The following is a 19,275-nucleotide window of genomic DNA, read 5'->3' on the forward strand; positions in this document are numbered from 1 at the left end:
CACGGCCACCCTATGAGACATGGGGCAGGAGCACTGGGAGCTGTTCAGGGGCACCAGACCCCTTCCATCTGCCCTCACTCACCTTCCTTGGGGACTTGCATGAGACTGTCACTGACTTTACATGTTGCTGCAACTCCTTGGTCAGCTGGTCCTTATCACGGGACAGAAACTGTGGTGTCAGGACAATAAACACCTTTACCACCTGCAGAACGAGGGCAAAGGCTTACAGTGAGCATCAACCTATTACATAGCTTAAAAAGTCAATATTGGTCGGGTGCAGTGGCTCACACCTGTAATCCCAGCACTTTGGGAGGCTGAGGCAGGCAGATCACTGGAAGTCAGGAGTTCGAGACCAGCTTGGCTAATATGATAAAACCCCATCTCTATCCAAACTACAAAAATTGACTGGGTGTGGTGGTGCACACCTGTAGTCCCAGTTACTTGGGAGGCTAAGGTGGGAGAATTGCTTGAGCCCAGGAGGCAGAGGTTGCATGAGCTGAGATTGTACCATTGTACTCCATCCTGGGCTACAAGAGTGAAACTCTGTCTCAAAAAAATAAAATAAAATAACAAGAAAATATAGAGAATTTCACCAAATACCTGGAATTTATTTTTTAAGGATTAAAAAGATGTATAGAATTGAGAAAAATAACAGAAATTAAAAATCCAGTAGGTGGATACAACAGCAAATTAGACAAAACAGAAGAGAGGATTAGAGAAGTGGAAGTTAGGTTAGTAGAAAACACTGAAATTGAAGGTTAGAGAGAGAGAAAAAGATGGGAAACACAGGAAAGTTAACAAGAGACATGGAACATATCAGACAGGTCTAACTTGTGAGGAATTAGAGTGCCAGAACCAGGAAAGGAAGTGGAACAGTACCTCTATTTAAAGAGAAAATGGTGTTGGGTGCAGTGGCTCACCCCTGTAATCCCAGCACTTTGGGAGGCCAAGGCGGGCAGATCACTTGAGGTCAGGAGTTTGAGACCAGACTGGACCAGACTGAGACCAGTCTCTTATCTTCTCCATAACAAGAGGTAGAGAGCGCTTCTACTAAAAATACAAAAATTATCCGGGCATGGTGGTGGGCACCTGTAGTCCCAGCTACTCTGGAGGCTGAGGCAGGAGAATTGCTTGAACCTGGGAGGGGACGGTTGCAGGGAGCCAAGATCGCACCACTGCACTCCAGCCTGGACCACAGAGTGAGACTGTCTCAAAAAACATAAATGAATAGTCCGGGCACTGTGGCTCAGGCCTGTAATCCCAGCACTTTGGGAGGCCAAGGTGGGTGGATCACGAGGTCAGGAGATCAAGACCATCCTGGCTAACATGGTGAAACCCCGTCTCTACTAAAAATACAAAAAATTAGCTGGGCATGGTTGTGGGCACCTGTAGTCCCAACTACTAGGGAGGCTGAAGCAGGAGAACAGGGTGAACCCGGAAGGCAGAGCTTGCAGTGAGCCGATATCAGGCCACTGCACTCCAACCTGGGTGACAGAGCAAGACTCCGTCTTTGAAAAATAAATAAACACACGGTGCGGTGGCTCACACCTGTAATCCCAGCACTTTGGGAGGCCGGCAGGTGGATCACAAGGTCAGGAGATCCAGACCATCCTGGCTAACACGGTGAAACCTGGTCTCCACTAAAAATGCAAAAAATTTGCCGAGTGTGGTGGCGGACGCCTCTAGTCCCAGCTACTTGGGAGGCTGAGGCAGGAGAATGGCGTGAATCCGGAAGGCAGAGCTTGCAGTGAGCCGAGATCACACCACCGCACTCCAGCCTGGGGGACAGAGTGAGACTCCCTCTCAAAAAAAATAAAATAGGCCAGACGCGGTGGCTCACGCCTGTAATCCCAGCACTTTGGGAGGCCCAGGCAGGCGGATCACGAGGTCAAGAGATAGAGACCATCCTAGCCAACATAGTGAAACCCCGTCTCTACTAAAAATACAAAAAAATAGCTGGGCGTGGTGGCGGGCACCTATAGTCCCAGCTCCTTGGGAGGCTGAGGCAGGAGAATGGCGTGAACCCGGGAGGCGGAGCTTGCAGTGAGCCGAGATGGCGCCACTGCACTCCAGCCTGGGCGACAGAGCGAGACTCCGTCTCAAAAAAAAAATAAAATAAAATAAAAATAAAAAAATTAAAAAATAAATAAATAAATAAAATAAAATAAAATAAATAAGTAAATTTTAAAAAAGAGAAAATGGTCCCCCACAAATCTCAAAGCAAATAAAAGACATTAATTTACAGAGAGGAATCTCTACAAATCCTAAGCAGGCAAATAGAAAAAAAACATGATTAAAAAGATAAAAGGAAACATTCAAAAGCAGCCAGAGGAGAAAAAAAGACATATTACTTTCAAAGAAACAACAATAAGTGGGAGAAGGACTTTTCATCAGAAACTACAGAAGACAGAACCCCATGGAATGACATTTTTCATGTTGAAATGAAAAAAATCTGCCAACATCGAATTCTACCTACTGAAATATACTTCAAAAATAAAAGTTTAGGGTTCTAGAAAATGGCAGCAATGGCGATGACATCACTTTTAAATCTTCCCGCATCATCACATACCAACGGAGCAAGCAGGTAACAAAACCAAAAACTCATGGGCAATAACACAACTACATGATAAAATCCTAGCAGAGACAAAACAGGACTTCCAGCAAGACTCTCAGGAAAAAAGACATAACGTCCAATTTTGAGAACAAAAAGAAGATATCAATTAAATCCTACAGATATTAAAAATAAAATAATATTATAAACAACTTTATGTCAATAAAGTTAACAGCTAGATAAAACTGACAAATATCCTCAAAAGACACAAATTACAAAAATCCAAATTATCCTATATCTGTTAAAGAAATTAAGGCAAAGAGAATCTACGGCTAAGTTATTAGAATGGATAAGAAGATTTAGGCCTTGTGCAGTGGCTCATGCCTGTAATCCCAGCACTTTGGTATTCCAAGGTGGGACAATCGCTTGAACTTAGGAGTTTGAGACCAGCCTGGGCAACATGGTGAAAGCCCATCTCAAAATTTTTTTTTTAAAAAAAGAATGGATAAGAATATTCAGCAAGAATGTGGGATACAAAATATAAAAATCATTCTCATTTCTAGCAGCCACAAACCGAAAAGACAAATTTTGAAAAGATACCATTTATGGTTGCAATAAAGGATACAAAATGCCTAAAAACAAATTTAACAAAAGATGTGTAAGTGGAAAAAATTATATATCTTTATGAAAGTTATTAAAGAGGCCAGGCATGGTGACTCACACCTATAATCCCAGCACTTTGGGAGGCCGAGGCAGGTGGATCACCTGAAGTCAGGAATTCGAGTCCAGCGTGGCCAACTTGGGGAAACCCTGTATCCACTAAAAATACAAAATTAGCTGGGCATGGTGGCATGTGCCTGTAATCTCAGCTACTGGAGAGGCTGAAGCAGGAGAATCTCTTAGAACCTGGGAGGCGGAGGTTGCAGTGAGCCAAGGTCGTGCCATTGCACTTTAGCCTAGGCGACAGAATGAGACTCTGTCTCAAAAACAAAACAAAAACCAAAACGACAAGAAAAAGAGAAAAACATTAAAGAAGTCTTAGGCAAAAGAGACACAGGCCATATTCTAGCTTTTATTTGAAGTTCAGGAGTACATGTGCAGGCTTACTATATAGGAAAACTTGTGTCATGGGAGTTTGTTGTACAGATTATTTCATCACCCAGGTATTAATCCCAGTACCCACTGGTTATTTTTTCTGCTCCTCTCCCTCCTCCCACCCTCCATCTTCCCATAGGCCCCAGTGTCTGTTGTTCCCCTCTATGCATCCATGTGTGCTCATTATTTATCTCCCACTTCTACATGAGAACATGCAGTATTTGGTTTTCTGTTCCTGCATTAGTTTGAAAAGGATAGGGCCATATTCATAGATTGGGATATTCAGTCCATTGAAGATGTCAGTCTCCCAACTGATTTATAGCTATAATGTGTACTATAATTCAAACAAATACTAACGGTTTGTTTTTTGTTTTTGTTTTTGTTTTGTTTTGTTTTTTGAGATGGAATCTGGCTCTGTCGCCCAGGCTGTAGTGCAAAGGCGCAATCTCAGCTCACTGCAACCTCCGCCTTCCAGGTTCAAGTGATTCTCCTCTTACCTCAGTCTCCCTAGTAGCTGGGATTACAGGCTCATGCCACCATGCCTGGCCAATTTTTGTATTTTTAGTAGAGACAGGGTTTCCCCCGTTGGCCAGGCTGCTCTCAAACTCCTGACCTCAGGTGATCCACCCGCCTCGGCCTCCCAAAGTGCTGGGATTACAGGAGTAAGCCTGTAATGAAATTTGATAATCTATTTTAAATCTTATTTGAAAGAGCCAAAAGCCAAGATACTCTTGAAGAACAAGATGGGTAAGTTACTTTAGCAGACATCTAGCAGATAACTAGAAAGCTATAGTAATTAAGACAGACTGGTTTACACAATTACACCGTGATAGACAAATTAAATAATGACACAAAATAAAGAGGCCAGAAACCAACTCTCCTTTACATGGAAATTGGATTCATGACTGAATTGTAACTGCAGATCTGTGAAGAAATGATGGGCTCTTCAATAAGTAGTACAGGAAAAATTGTTATCCTTATGGGGGAAAAAGGAAGTCAGAGCTCTACTCATACCATAGAAAAAATTTGATTTTGAATACTTAAATGTGAAAAAATAAAACTGTAAAAATTTTTAGAAGAAAATATCAATCACGAGAATGATTTTTTTTTTTTGAGACGGAGTCTCCCTCTGTCACCCAAGCTGGGGTGCAGTGGTGTGATCTCGGCTCACTGCAACCTCTGCCTCCTGGGTTTAAGTGATTTTCCTGCCTAGGCCGCCCAAGTAACTGGGATTACAGGCACACACCACCACACCTGGCCAATTTTTGTATTTTTAGTGGAGATGGGGTTTCACCATGTTGGCCATGCTGGTCTTGAATTCCTGACCTCAAGTGATCCACCCATCAGCCTCCCAAAGTGGTGGGATTACAGGCATGAGCCACCATGCCTGGCCTTCCAAGAATGATTTTTTAAGCTCAGAAGGTGAAATAAATACAGAAAAATGCTGATGAATATAACTACTGCATTTGTTTGCTAGTGCTGCATAACCAATCCTAATTTAGCAGCTTAAAGTTATCTGTTAGCTTGTGGATCTGTAGGCCAGAGGCCCAGGCGTGGTGTGGTTGGGCTTTCCACTTGGGGTCTTGCCAGCTTCAATCAAGGTGCCGGCAGGGCTGTGTTCTCACCTGAAGCCCTGAGTCCTCTTTCATGCTCACATGCTCGTGGCAGGTTCATCTCCCTGAAGTTGTGGGATGGGGTCCTTGTCTGGGTCCTTGTCAGCTATCAGGCAGGACCTGCTCTTAGTTCCTGGAGGGCATCTGCACGTAACCTCCTCCATCTTCAAAGTCAGCCTTGGCCAGGCACAGTGACTCACTCACAGCCTGTAATCTCAGCACTTTGGGAGGCCAAGGCATGCGGATCACTTGAGGTCAGGAGTTCGAGACCAGCCTAGCCAACATGGCGAAATCTTGTCTCTACAAAAAAAAAAAAAAAACAACAAAAATTAGCTGGGCTTGGTGGTATGCGCCTGTAGTCCCAGCTACTCAGGAGGCTGAGGCATGAGAATCACTTGAACCTGGGAGGCAGAGGTTGCAGACAGTGGAGATTGCACCAGTGCACTCCAACCTGGGCCACAGAGTTAGACCCTGTCTCAAAAAAACAAAACAAAACAAAACAAACACACACACACACACACACACACACACACACACACACACACACACACACACACACACCCAGCCAGATTTGCTTGCCAAGTTTTCCTACAATTTGAAACTCTCTGAAGTTTTCTGTCTCTGGTCCCTAGACACCAGATTGAAGGGATCATGTGATGAGTTTGGGCCCACCTAGATAATCTCCCTCTTGATTAACTCATATGCAACCAATTAGTAATCCTAGTTACACCTGCAAAATTTCTTTTGCCATATATGCAGCATGATTACGGAAGTGACATCCTGCTATATTCACAGGTTTTGTCCACTCTTCAGGGGGGCATCATAAAAGGGCGAGGGGTAGTGAGAATTCTGCCTACCACAGTTACATTATAATTAAAAACTTCTATTCTTCAAATGACACAATAAGGAACTAAAAGGGCAAGCTACAGAATGGGATGTAAGATTTACAAAACACATAACTGATAAGGGAGTTGTTTCTACAATACACATTTAATTTACTTATTTAGAGAGGATGTCTGTCTCTGTCACTCATGCTGGACTGCAGTAGTGCAATCATAGCTCACTGCGATTTTCACCTCCTAGGCTCAAGTGATCCTCCAACCTCAGCCTCTCAAAGTAGCTGGGACTACAGGCTCATGACACCATGCTCAGCTAATTTTTATATTTTTTGTAGAGACGTGGGTCCCACTATGTTGCCCAGGCTAGTCTCGGACTCTTGGGTTCAAATAATCCTCTTGCCTCAGCCTCGCAAAGTGCTGGGATTACAGGTATAAGCTACTGCATCTGGCAAAGAATATATATTTTAAACTTTACATATTAATAAGAAAAAAGACAACAATAGAAAAAGAGACAAATGAAATAAACATATTTTCACAGAAAAAAACTCAAAATATCAATAAATGTATGAAGACATGTGTATTTTTTCTTTATTTTATTTATTTATTTTATTGAGGTGGAGTCTTGCTCTGTGGCCCAGGCTGGAGAGTGCAGTGGCATGATCTCAACTCTCTGCAACCTCTGCTTCCTGGGTTCAAGCAACTCTCTTGCCTCAGCCTCCCAAGTAGCTGAGATTACAGGCGTGCGCTACCACACCCAGCTAATTTTTGTATTTTTAGTAGAGCAGGGTTTCACTATATTGGAAGGCTGGTCTCAAACTCCTGACCTCAGGTGATCCGCCCATCTTGGCCTCCCAAAGTGTTGGGATTACAGGCATGAGCCACCACACCCGGCCATGTGTATTTTTAATTGTGGAAAAATTGGGTGTCCAGTGCTTGGTCTTCCCTGCTCTGGGAGGCCCAGGTGACTCTGCCACAGCCTGTGTTACTCTGTGACCTGCAGGTACTGGGGGATCCACAGGGAAGACACTGGGACATCCTAGAAGCTGGGAAATCAAAAGAAGAGTGAAGAATGCAACCACACATGGATGGATGGTCTTTTCCATAACACAGTGCCTGCCTCTCAGGCTTCAATTCCAAAGAGAATCATTTACAAGTTAATTTCTGTCTCCCGGGTTGATCATTGTTCCTAACCATCACTTGCTGCCCCTCAAAGGAATTGTCTACATTCCCTATCTCCTCCTTACCCTGTGAAAAAGGGTATGTCAGCTTCTGTAGCCCATTGGGAGGCTGGGAAATCACTGACTCTCCCCTGCCCCAGACATTAATACATCTGTATGCCTTTTCTTCTATTAAAAATAAGTGAAAACTGGCTCACGCCTGTAATCCCAGCACTTTGGGAGGCTGAGGCGGGCGGAGCACGAGGTCAGGAGATCGAGACCATCCTCGCGAACATGGTGAAACCCTGTCTCTACTAAAAATACAAAAAAATTAGCCGGGCGTGGTGGTGGGCGCCTGTAGTCCCAGCTGCTCGGGAGGCTGAGGCAGGAGAATGGCGTGAGCCTGGGAGCTTGCAGTGAGCCGAGATCGCGCCACTGCACTCCAGCCTGGGCGACAGAGCGAGACTCTGTCTCGAAATAAATAAATAAATAAATAAGCAAAAACTCAGTAAGACACCATTTTACCCCACTGTATTAGCAAACCTTTAAAAATCTGACAATTTCAAGCCTTTCCAGTGAATCATAGTGTTACTGGTGGTGAATCCATAGGGGGCTGCAGTAACCTCAATTCTTTTTTTTTTTTTTTTTTTCAGATGGAGTTTCGCTCTTTTTGCCCAGGCTGGAGTGCAATGGAGGGATCTTGGCTCACTGCAACCTCCGCCTCCTGGGTTCAAGCGATTCTCCTGCCTCAGCCTCCCACATGGCTGGGATTACAGACATGCACCACCACGCCCGGCTAATTTTGCATTTTTTTTAGTAGAGACGGGGTTTCTCCATGTTAAGGCTGGTCTCAAACTCCTGAACTCAGGTGATCTGCCTGCCTCGGCCTCCCAAAGTGCTGGGATTACAGGCGTGAGCCACCGAGCCCGGCCAGCAACCTCAATTCTTGCCTCCTCAGCAGAAAGAATTTGACCAACGGCATAATAAGGCAGAGTGAGAGCCCGAGGCCAGTTTTACAGCAGGAGTGAAAGTTTATTAAAAAACGAGTCCGGGCTCAGTGGCACATGCCTATAATCCTAGCACTTTGGGAGGCCGAGGTGGGCGGATCACTTGAGGTCAGGAGTTTGAGACCAATCTGGCCAAAATGGTGAAACCCCGTCAAACTAAAAATACAACAACAACAAAAATTAGCTGGGTGTGGCGGCGGGTGTTGGTAATCCCAGCTACTCATGAGGCTGAGGCAGGAGAATCACTTCAACACAGGAGGCGGAGGTTGCAGTGAGCTGAGATCGCAGGGCTGCACTCCAGCCTGGGCGACAGAGCAAGACTCCCTATCAAAACAATGACAACAACAACAACAACAACAATAACAAACTTTGGATCGGGACCAAAAGGAAGTAAAGTACACTTGGAAGAGGGCCGGGGGCGACTTGAGAGATCAGGTGCACTGTTTGACCTTTGACTTGGGGTTTTATCTGTTTATCTATATCTGTTGACACAGTTCCAGGGTTTTACATCCCTTCTCCCCTGATTCTTCCCTGGGGGTGGGCTGTCCATATGTGCAGTGGTCTGCTAGCAGTTGGGCGGTGGGCATGCAGCGTGTTTACTGGAGTTGTGCGTGCGCATGCTCACTTGAGGCATTCTTCCCCTACCAGGTGAATGTCCCCAGAAGTTAAACTCCACCGTTTTGCCTCTTAGTGTGTATGCTTGAGCCCACTCTCCCAACACCTGAGATCTTACTGGGAAGCTGCTGATCACCAGTTTCAAGTTTTTTCTATTAGGAGACTGCCTTTCCCTGGTGCAGACTGTGACCCATTATTAGAGACAGTTTAACAATTGCCTGATAGTTGGTGACATTACTGGTGGGGGGGAGGTGGGGGTCGAGCCCTCTCCTGCCCCTGCTCATGCCTGACTAGTTACCTGTAACAATAGGAACTCACGTACTTGTGACACAAATTTAAATTAGTGCAACCTCTTTGGATAACAAATTGTGATGATCTATAAAGTTAGAAATGTACACCCTCTACAATCCAAGAGTTTCATCCCTGGGTATGTAATTGACAGAAATGCATGCATGGCTGGTTACAGTGGTTCATGCCTGTAATCTCAGAACTTTAGGAGGCTGAGGCGGGAGGATTGCTTGATCCCAGGAATTTGAAACCAGCCTGGGCAACATGGCAAAATCTCCCCTCTACAAAAAAATACAAAAATTAGTCAGGCATGGTGGTGCGTTCCTGTAGTCTCAGCTGCTCAAGAGGCTGAGTGGGGAGGAGCAATTGAACCCAGAAGGTCAAGGTTGCAAGGAGCTGTGATCATGCCACTGCACCCTTGCCTGGGTGACAGAGTAAGACCCTGTCTCAAAAAAAAAAAAAAAAAAAAAAAAAAGAAGAAGAATAAGAAGAAATGCATGCACATGGATGTCCAAGCCAGAAAAACAAACCTGGAGACAATGGGAAATAATTTAAATGTCCATCAACAGTAGAATGTTGTAAATAAATTATGTAATAATGTGTAAATAAATTATAGAATAAAGGTAATCACATGGTTCTATTTCCTAAAGTTGGTGGATCCCACAACACAGGTGTTTGTTTCACTCTTCCTTCAAGAAGTCTTTCCACCTCCTCTGTCCCTTCCCTTGACCAGAAGTCAGAGGTGGACAAGCGCTTAAAGATCAGGAACTCAACCCTCAGCTTCACAAACAAGGGGATGAGGTAAGGAGACACATGTCAGGGCTTCCCTTGACACCCTCCTCTTTGTCTGCATAGGATGCCCTCCTCTTTTCCTTCTCAGTATCCATCTGTCAACATCCTCTTCATCTTCTAAACTTCTAACCTTCCTCTGAATCCTTAGAGATCACCCTGGTCAATTTACCTTTTGAGAAACCAGAAGTTCAGAGAGGTTGAAGGATGAGCTTAAGGCATGCAGTCACTGAGAGGCAGCCTTGGCTCTCTGGAATCTGTGCTCTCTTTATCAGCAACATCCAGAGCTAATTTATGTCTGTAGCCATAGCACACTTGAAGACAGTTACTTATAAACAGGAGGTGCTCAGTAAATGCCACCTCCTCCCTCCGGGTCTTTACTGAGTTTAAACAAGAGCTTTATAAAACTATGGCTACTTTGATGCTGCTAACATAGAAAATGACCGGCAGATGGCAGCATTTAGCTTTCCCAGCTCTCAACTTTGCAATTGTCAGTTTAAGGCGAGAAAAGTTGGTTTTTCTTTTCCGTTCTCCAGACTCTGCTTGTTGTAAGTACATGCCAAACGCCCACTGCTCCCATTGGAAGCTTCATCCTACTACCCACTTGCTGAAAAAGCATCTTGAGCATCTGCAGAAGGTCCGGTTTGAGACCTGGTGACAGGAGGGGATACATGGACATGCAATGAGAACGTGAACGCGGTTTTTTTTTTTTTTTTTTTTTTTTGAGATGGAGTCTCACTCTGTCACCCAGACTGCAGTAGAGTGGCGCAATCTCCGCTCACTGCAACCTATGCCTTGTGAGTTCAAGCGATTCTTCTGCCTCAGCCTCCTGCGTAGCTGAGATTACAGGCGCCCGACACCATGCCTGGCTAATTTTTTGTATTTTTAGTAGAGATGAGGTTTCACCATGTTGGTCAGACTGGTCTTGAACTCCTGACCCTCAGGTGAACCGCCTACCTTGGCCTCCCAAAGTGCTGGGATTACAGGCGTGAGCGACCGTGCCCGGCATGAAAGCTTTTCCTCTCCATAGAGTCCAGTGAAATGCTGATTCCCACTACAGCCCTGGGATACCATGGGCTGCAAAGGCATCTTAGGGCTCTGCTTTTCAGCTGGGGAAACAGACTCCAAAAGGCAAGGTGATGAGCTCCAATTCACAGCAAGTTCAGATTTTCTGACTGGCAACCCTGTGCACTTTCCTGTGTTAGTTTTCGAAGGTGAAATCTACCCTGAAGGCATGTTCCACCTATAATATGCGCAGAAAGGAGGCCAGAAAGTGTTTTAAAAACCAAATGCTTCATCATAAATAATAAAGGAAAAGCAGAGAAAAGAGTGTTGGGGCTCAGAGGAGCAGACTGCACAATTTTCAGGGCTGGGGTGTGTGAGAAATTACGGAGTCAGAAAGGAACTGTTGAAGACAGGGGAGCTCTCACCCTTAAAAACAGTCAAGATATGCACAAGAAAAGGAGCAATGGTGGAAATTCTAGATCAGGATGGCAAATGTATGGCTTGGGGCTGCTACTCTCTTTCACCTTCCCCTGTTGCCCGGCCCCCATGCCCATGACAGACATCAGTAATCAATCATGGGATTCTTTTCCCTTGAGCTCAGGGCACAGAATCCACTGTGCACAGTGCTCCTACCAACTCGTAGGAGATGGCACCAGAGGAAGCCTGTTGCTCCTCCTCACTCTGCCCTATTGCCTCCCTGGTGGCCACAATTTATTGTGCACTTACTGTGTGCCAGGAGTTGTGCTGAGCTCTTTACACATACTTTCCATTTAATTCACTTACCACATTCTCAGGAGTTAGGCATCCTTCTGGTTTTACACATAAGGAAAATGGGGCACAGAGGTGTTAAAAGCTTCATAATGGCAGTGCCAGGATTCAAATCCAAGCCCACCTGTCTCCAAAGCCCAGCCTGGGAAACTGCTAGATAGGTGGGATAAGCCAGTATGGACGAAGACCTGTGGTTTGGGCCTTGTTTAGGCCTGAAGATCAAGACTAACTAGACCGCAGTGGAGCCTGAGGTCCAGAGAACGGAGGACACTAAAGATGCTTTTGTTTGTTCATTCATTCCTCAACACAGGTTTATTAAGTCCCTGCTACATGCCAGACACCTTGTAGATCCTGGGGGGATAGTGGTCAAACAAGAGAGACAGAACACCGCACCCTCAATCGGGGGAGACTAACAAGCCAGTCAAATGTGTGATATGTCAGGTGATGTATGTGCTAAGGGGAAAAATGCAGGCTGGGGAGTGGTGGAGAGAGTCACATAGAGCTATATGTGGACTCAGGCCTAGGAGATAAGGGAAGGGATGACTCAGGGGCCTGAGCTTCTTGGAGTGACTGATGTATATGGAGATAAAGGCCCTAAGGAGATGGGTCCTGATGCTCTCAGGGAAAATAATGATGGTGGGGGGAGTCTGTGGTGGGGGAGGGAGGAGGGATTGCCAGGAACAGTTGGAGTTCCAGGGGTCTTCTTCACTGTGACAATGACAATGTGGCCGAGGGAGAGGGAGTCTTACCCAGAATACCCCCAGCTCCTGGGCTCTCTCTTTGCTCTGGCAGATGTGGGATGGAGGCAGAAAGTCCCACTCATGCGTCATGCTTTTTTTGAGCATCTAATGAAATAAATTTCCCCAGGTGCAGTGACTCAAGCCTATAATCTCAGCACTTTGGGAGGCTGAGGCAGGTGGGTCACCTGAGGTCAGGAGTTTGAGGCCAACCTGGCCAACATGGTGAAACCCCATCTCTACTAAAAATACAAAAATTAGCTGTGTGTGGTGGCATGAGCCTGTAGTCCTAGTTACTCGGGAGCCTGAGGCAGGAGTATTGCTTGACTCTGGGAGGTGGAGGTTTCAGTAAGCCGAGATCACTCCACTTCACTCCAGCCTGGGCAACAGAGTGAGACTCGGTCCTAAAATAAAATAAAATAAAATAAAATAAAAAGACTGGGCATGGTGGCTCATGCCTGTAATCCTAGCACTTTGGAAGGCCGAGCCGGGTGGATCACCTGAGGTCAGGAGTTCGAGACTAGCCTGAACTACATGGTGAAACCTCATCTCTACTAAAAATACAAAAATTAGCTGGGTGTGGTGGCAGACACCTGTAATCCCAGCTACTCAGGAGGCTGAGGCAAGAGAATTGCTTGAATCCAGGAGGCGGAGGTTGCAGTGAGCTGAGATGGTGCCATTGTACTTCAGCCTGGGCGACAAGAGTGAAACTCCATCTCAAAAATAAATTTAATAAATAAATAAATAAATAAATTTCATTCCTCTGCCCACTGCCAGTATCCAGCCCCACTGATGAGGTTGGGGTGAGGTGGGAGGTAACTTTTCAGCACCTGGGCCCTTACGTCCAGCAGGACCATGAACAGGGACTTTCTGTGCCAGGAACAATAGAAAATATGGCAACTGGTGTTTGCCACTATCAACAAGGAACTTGGAGTTTCGCTGAAGGAGGAAGACTGTAACCGCCCAAGGGGTTTACCTTGCCCGCTGCCTCGACAGAGCCGATTGATCAAGACAGGGAATTGCAGTAGAAAAAGACTAATTCACGCAGAGCCGGCTGTGCGGGAGACTGGAGTCTTATTATCACTCAAATCAGTCTCCTTGAGAATTCGGGAAGCCGAATTTTTAAGCATAACTTGGTGGGGGGAAGCCAGTGAGCCAGGGGTGTTGATTAGTCAGGGATGAAATCATAGGGAGTCGAAGTTGTCTTCTTGCACTGAGTCAGCTCCTGGGTAGGGGCCGCAAGATCAGACGAGCCAGTTTCTCTATCTGGGTGGTACCAGCTGATCCATCAAGTGCAGGGTCTGCAAAATGTCTCAAACACTGATCTCAGGAGCAGTTTAGGGAGGGTCAGAATCTTGCAGCCTCCAGCTGCGTGACTCCTAAACCATAATTTCTAATCCTGTGCCTAATGTTAGTCTAGTCCCCAGACAAGAAGCAGGTCTGCTTTGGGAAAGGGCTGTTACCATCTTTATTTAAACTATAACTACAAACTAAGTTTCTCCCAAAGTTAGTTCAGCCTATGCCCAGGAATGAACAAAGACAGCTTGGAGGTTAGAAGCAAGAGGGAGTCGGTTAAGTTAGCTTTCTTTCACGGTCTCAGTCCTAATTTTGCAAAGGTGAAGGTGGTTTCAAAATAACTATCCATGAGTTTGTAAAATAATCCAGGATGCCTGTTGTTCATAGCACATAGCCTACTGTGTGTCTAAGCTGATAATCAGCTAGACTTTGGAGAGAGAAAAATGCCAAAAGAAAATGGCCGAGGATTGCTGCTGGAGGTGTCACGGACGTTAATACTGCTTTACAAGAAGTGCTGCAGACCACCCTCAGCCACGATGGCCTAGCATGTGGAATTCACGAAGCTTCCAAAGCCTTAGACAAGTGCCAAGCCCACCTTTGTGTGCTTGCATCCAACTGTGATAAGCCTATGTATGTCAAGTCAGTGGAGGCCCTTTGTGCTGAACACCAAATCAACCTAATCGAGGGTGACGACAACAAGAAACTAGGGGAATGGGAAGGCCCCTGTACAACTGACAGAGAGGAAATCCTGTAAAGTGGTTGGTTGCAGTTGTGTACTAGTTAAGGACTATGGAAGGAGTCTCAGGCCAAGGATGTCATCGAAGAGTACTTCAAATGCAAGAAATGAAGAAATAAATCTTTGCCTCACACATGGAAAGAAAAGAAAAAAGGAAGGAAGGAAGGAAGGAAGGAAGGAAGGAAGGAAAGAAGGAAGGAAGGAAAGAAGGAAGGAAGGAAGGAAAGAAGGAAGGAAGGAAGGAAGGAAGGAAGGAAGGTAGGTAGGTAGGGAAAATGTTTCTGAAGAGGCCAACCCATATACCCTCCAAAGTGCGTCAAGGGAGTCCCTGCAGGCAGAGTCAAGATTCTCTTCAGGAGGAAAGCTGAGAGTTCCCTAACAAGGCAATGAATGGGTAACTGATTCCCCACAATTCCACATCATAAAATGCAATGGCAATACAAATTAGCCCAGAAAAAATGTAAAGCAGGCATGTAACCATATATCCTGTTTGGCTACACATCCACATATGCGTGTGCACACACACACACACACCTGCGGCACATCTAATTTTGAGCAATAAACCCTGTTAAAACTGGTTGTGAGGCCGGGCGCGGTGGCTCAAGCCTGTAATCCCAGCACTTTGGGAGGCCGAGGCGGGTGGATCACGAGGTCAGGAGATCGAGACTATCCTGGCTAACATGGTGAAACCCCGTCTCTACTAAAAATACAAAAAACTAGCCGGGCGTGGTAGCGGGCGCCTGTAGTCCCAGCTACTTGGGAGGCTGAGGCGGGAGAATGGCGTGAACCCGGGAGGTGGAGCTTGCAGTGAGCTGAGATCCCGCCACTGCACTCCAGCCTGGGCGACAGAGCAAGACTCCGCCTCAAAAAAAAAAAAAAAAACAAAAAAAAAAAACAAAAAAAACTGGTTGTGAAATGTACACCCAAAGTAACTAAATAAGATGATTTATTGTTTATTATTATTTCCTATAAATCTCCCTAAAGTTGGAGGATTTCCATTAAAATGATTATTTCAGATCCAGATGTGGTAGCCCTTGTTTCTGGAGGTCATTAGATAGCGGTATTCATTGTCTACTAAAACTACTCCTAGTCCATGATACCCACATCAGGTTATTTGCATTCAAGAGAATGCTTGGCCTTCTGTGCTCCAGTGCAGAGCAGGGTGGCAGGGCTCTACCATATGCAACAACCTGCACGGCGCAGACACTGACCCTTTGGAGCTGATGCTGGTCAGTGGCCTGCACTGTGCCTAACAGTTGTGTGGGTCAGTAGGAAAGCAAACTAATGGGCTATCTCAGTGTGGTTTCAAGTTAAAAATAAAAGAATACAGGACACATCTTTGTTTTACCCAACTGGAAATTACAAGCAGGAGAGTTCATATTTTTGCTTACATATTGTGTCAAAGGCTAGAAGAGGATCAACAAAAGTCACAAACCATTTAATATGATTTTTGGCAGGTGGTGTCACAAGATCATATAAATTATAGCAGATGACTGTGTTCCCAGCCTGTGAGCTATGAATATAGGTCAGGTTTGCAAATTATTAAGCAAAGCCATGCAAATGGATATTGCCTGCACATGCTAGAATAGGACTAACTAGTTCTGGTTTGGCAGAGATTTTTCTTATTTTAGTACTTGTCTTAATCCATTAAGTGTTGCTATAGAAGAATACCTGAGGCTGGGGAATTTATAAAGAAAAGAGGTTTATTTGGCTCACAGTTCTGCAGGCTGGGAAGTTCAAAAAGTATGGTGTCAGCATCTGCTCAGATTCTGATGGGGGCTTTTTGTGCTATGTCATAACATGGTGGAGAAGTTCAATCATGAGTGTGATGTGGGAAGAGACAAAACCCGAGGGGCATCCTGGCTTTACAACAACCCATTCCTTCAGGAACATTGCCATGAGAACTAAATCCAGTCTCATGAGAGAGCTGGAGTTCAACAAGTCATTCATGAGGGATCTGCCCCCATGACCCAAACACCTCCCACCAGGCACACCTCCCGACACTGCTACATTGGGGATCAAAGTTCAACAGGAGTTTTGGTGGGGACAAACTCAAACCATAGTAGTACTGACTGTCCCATGTCCTGTGAAACGCCTTGGTCCCTGGCAAGTCAGGAAGGTTGATCACCCTTGCTGGAGGCCTTCCTCCCAGGTGGTGACCCCTACCTGTGTATTCACATTTGGGGATGAGGCACAAAACACTGACTGCAATCTCTGCAGGGGAGCGGGGCTTGTTGACTGATGGAGCTCACCACAGAGTGTCTGAGCATCCGGTCAGCTCCTCATTGAGGAAACCAGCACACATCAGCCACTGGAGGCCCTTTGTCTGGGATGCTCCTTTTCTCCACAAATGAATCCTCCGGACCCTGGCCTGTAGATTGTAAGTTAGGTTGCTCACTCTCTGGGGACTGGGGTCCTATCATTCAATATGTAGATGGTGGCTTAATCCTTGTGTTTAAACTTGACCTTACCTCCTTCTCCCAAATCTGTGTGGCTCAGACCTCCCATTCTACAGTTTCTTCAGTTCAATTTATATGACAAATAACTCTCCTTTCTCCCCTGGGTGGAGGGGACCCCTGGCCAAAGAGGGTAGAGAAAGTGGCCTAGGGTTTCCACTTATGCCCCTGTTTTCCTGTTTACAGACTCACACTGTACCTCACCTCTTAAGTGTGGATCCTTTCTGGGACTCTGGGGGTGAATTAGGGAGAATCCGTTGGCTTCTTCTTATTTTCTCCCTCTGGGGCATCCAAATTAGAACATGCACCATTCTGCCAAATTACCACTCCTTTGTATACTATCTCCAACATACGTGTTGAAATTCTTGGTTGCTGTTTTCTCCTCTCTTATCCCTATTGTTCTTGAAGGATTTTACCTGTGCTCTTCCTCTACTGTCATTTTATTAGGATTTGGGGAAGGAGAGGAAATAAACTTGTGTTGCAAACCAACCATGTTTCACTGGACATCCATTTCTCTAGCAGTCTCTCTTTTGGTAACACCCACTGGGTGGATGTTGGCACTTCTGGAACTATCTTCCCTGTATATTATCTTTTCTTTTCTACTTTCCATTTATTTATCCCAGTCTGCTGTTTTCAGGGAGGATTCAAATCTTTCAATTCACTGATTAGCTCTTCAGCTGCATACATTGCACTACATAGCTCATCCACTCAGGTGGTTTTATTTGTTTAAACTATGAATATATTTTTTGTTTTTTATTCCCATGATCAGTAATATAAAATGAACACATTGTTCATCTCTAACATCCCTAATTGATTCTTTTCCATCCTTTCTTACTTAAGAATATTCATTATACTTACTTCAAAGCACATTACTGGTTGTCTATTTGTTCGGTTTAATCTTCAGATCTGGAGCCAGACAGCTGAGGTTAATCTGTGGCTTCTCATGTTAAGCTATGTGACTTTGGACGAAGTTACTTAATCACTTTCACTTGACACTTTAGTGTCACATAAAATTGTCCCACTTTATGTTTGCCATAGTGCCTGACACACAAATGCTCAGCAAATATTAGCTACAGTTATTATGTTTCTTCATGGTGGTGCTTCTCAAATGATATTTTTTGACAGTGAACTCATCTTTACACATGAGATTTTCTGCAAGAAATCTGCTGGCCTAGCTTGCTGTGAGGGAGGGCTGGAAATCACTGGATGAGCTTGTGCTCCATGTTGCTTTCAAGGAGAGTGCAGAACAGGCAGAGGCACCATCAGGTGGATGAGCCGTGCTCTCACAGCTGGTCTTTGGGGTGTGGCTGCTACTTAACTCTTCCTTAGCTTTGCCAGCCTATGGGGCCCTGACCTGTCTTTCATTCCCTTACACAGCTCATACCAGGAGACAGTCACTGCTGTCGTGGTCATCTTGTCCGCTGGGGTGGGGTTGAGGGAGATATTCAGGGTCAATTCATCTAGCTCCTTCCATGGGCGTACTTGTCTAACCCTCTTGTTCCTGTCTTGTTGCAAGCATTCACCACCTCTGGGTGTGGAATGCCTTGTTGTTGCTCCCATTATTGTAGTATACACTGTAGTATATACATGCAAGGATACCTACAGTATGTCCTTGGCCGCTGCTCATGAGCTGGGTTGCAGTATCAAATCAGATCCTGTCTGCATCTGGCTTCTCAGAAATGTGTCAGTGCTTCTGATTCTCTGAACATTTTCTGTTATCTTTTTGAGAATACTAATTTTTTTCCTTCCCTGTCATTTCTGGAGGATGGGCCTGGGTGGAGAGACGGCAGCATGTGCTCATTCCACTATCATGAAAAGGGAAGTCAGAGAACGCATAGAAAAGATATTAAGCAGAATCTTGGAGAATGAGTAGGAGCAGCCAAAGTGAAAAGAGGAGAAAATGCCATTGTAGGCTGGGGAGATGGCCTGAGCGAAGGTATGTAGACAGGAGACCACAGGGTAGGGCGAGGGGACACAAGCAATGCGATGTTTCAAGAGAGGCAAGACTTGTAAGGGAGAAGCAGGGCATGATAGTCTCATGTATCAGGGCTTAACTTTATTCTGGAGAGCCTCTGATGGTTTAAGAAAGTGACATAGGCTGGGTGCAGCGGCTCATGCCTATAATCTCAGCACTTTGGGAGGCTGAGGTGGGAGAATCACTTGAGCCCAGGAGTTCAAGATCAGCCTGGGCAAAATACTGAGACTCCATCTCTTAAAAAAAAAAAAAAGGAAAGAAAGAAGGTGACAAAGTGTCAGATATGCATCTTGTCCACTGTGGAAGTTAGATTTGAGGGGCGTGAGACTAAAGCCAAGAAGACCAGTT

The 19,275-nt window shown here is 45.3% G+C and overlaps 1 protein-coding gene and 1 pseudogene across 1 annotated transcript in view; one reads left to right on the forward strand and one right to left on the reverse strand.

Annotated features, from left to right (window-relative positions):
- LOC126962966 (40S ribosomal protein S12-like) overlaps positions 1–14,607 on the forward strand; it is a 43,034-nt pseudogene extending 28,427 nt beyond the window's left edge.
- The window catches only part of PLAC9 (placenta associated 9), a 325,463-nt gene that overhangs the window by 230,985 nt on the left and 75,203 nt on the right, over positions 1–19,275 (reverse strand). The gene's annotated exons all lie outside the window — the stretch shown is intronic.

This window comes from Macaca thibetana, chromosome 9 (genome assembly GCF_024542745.1).
Source record: "Macaca thibetana thibetana isolate TM-01 chromosome 9, ASM2454274v1, whole genome shotgun sequence".
NCBI lineage: Eukaryota > Metazoa > Chordata > Mammalia > Primates > Cercopithecidae > Macaca > Macaca thibetana.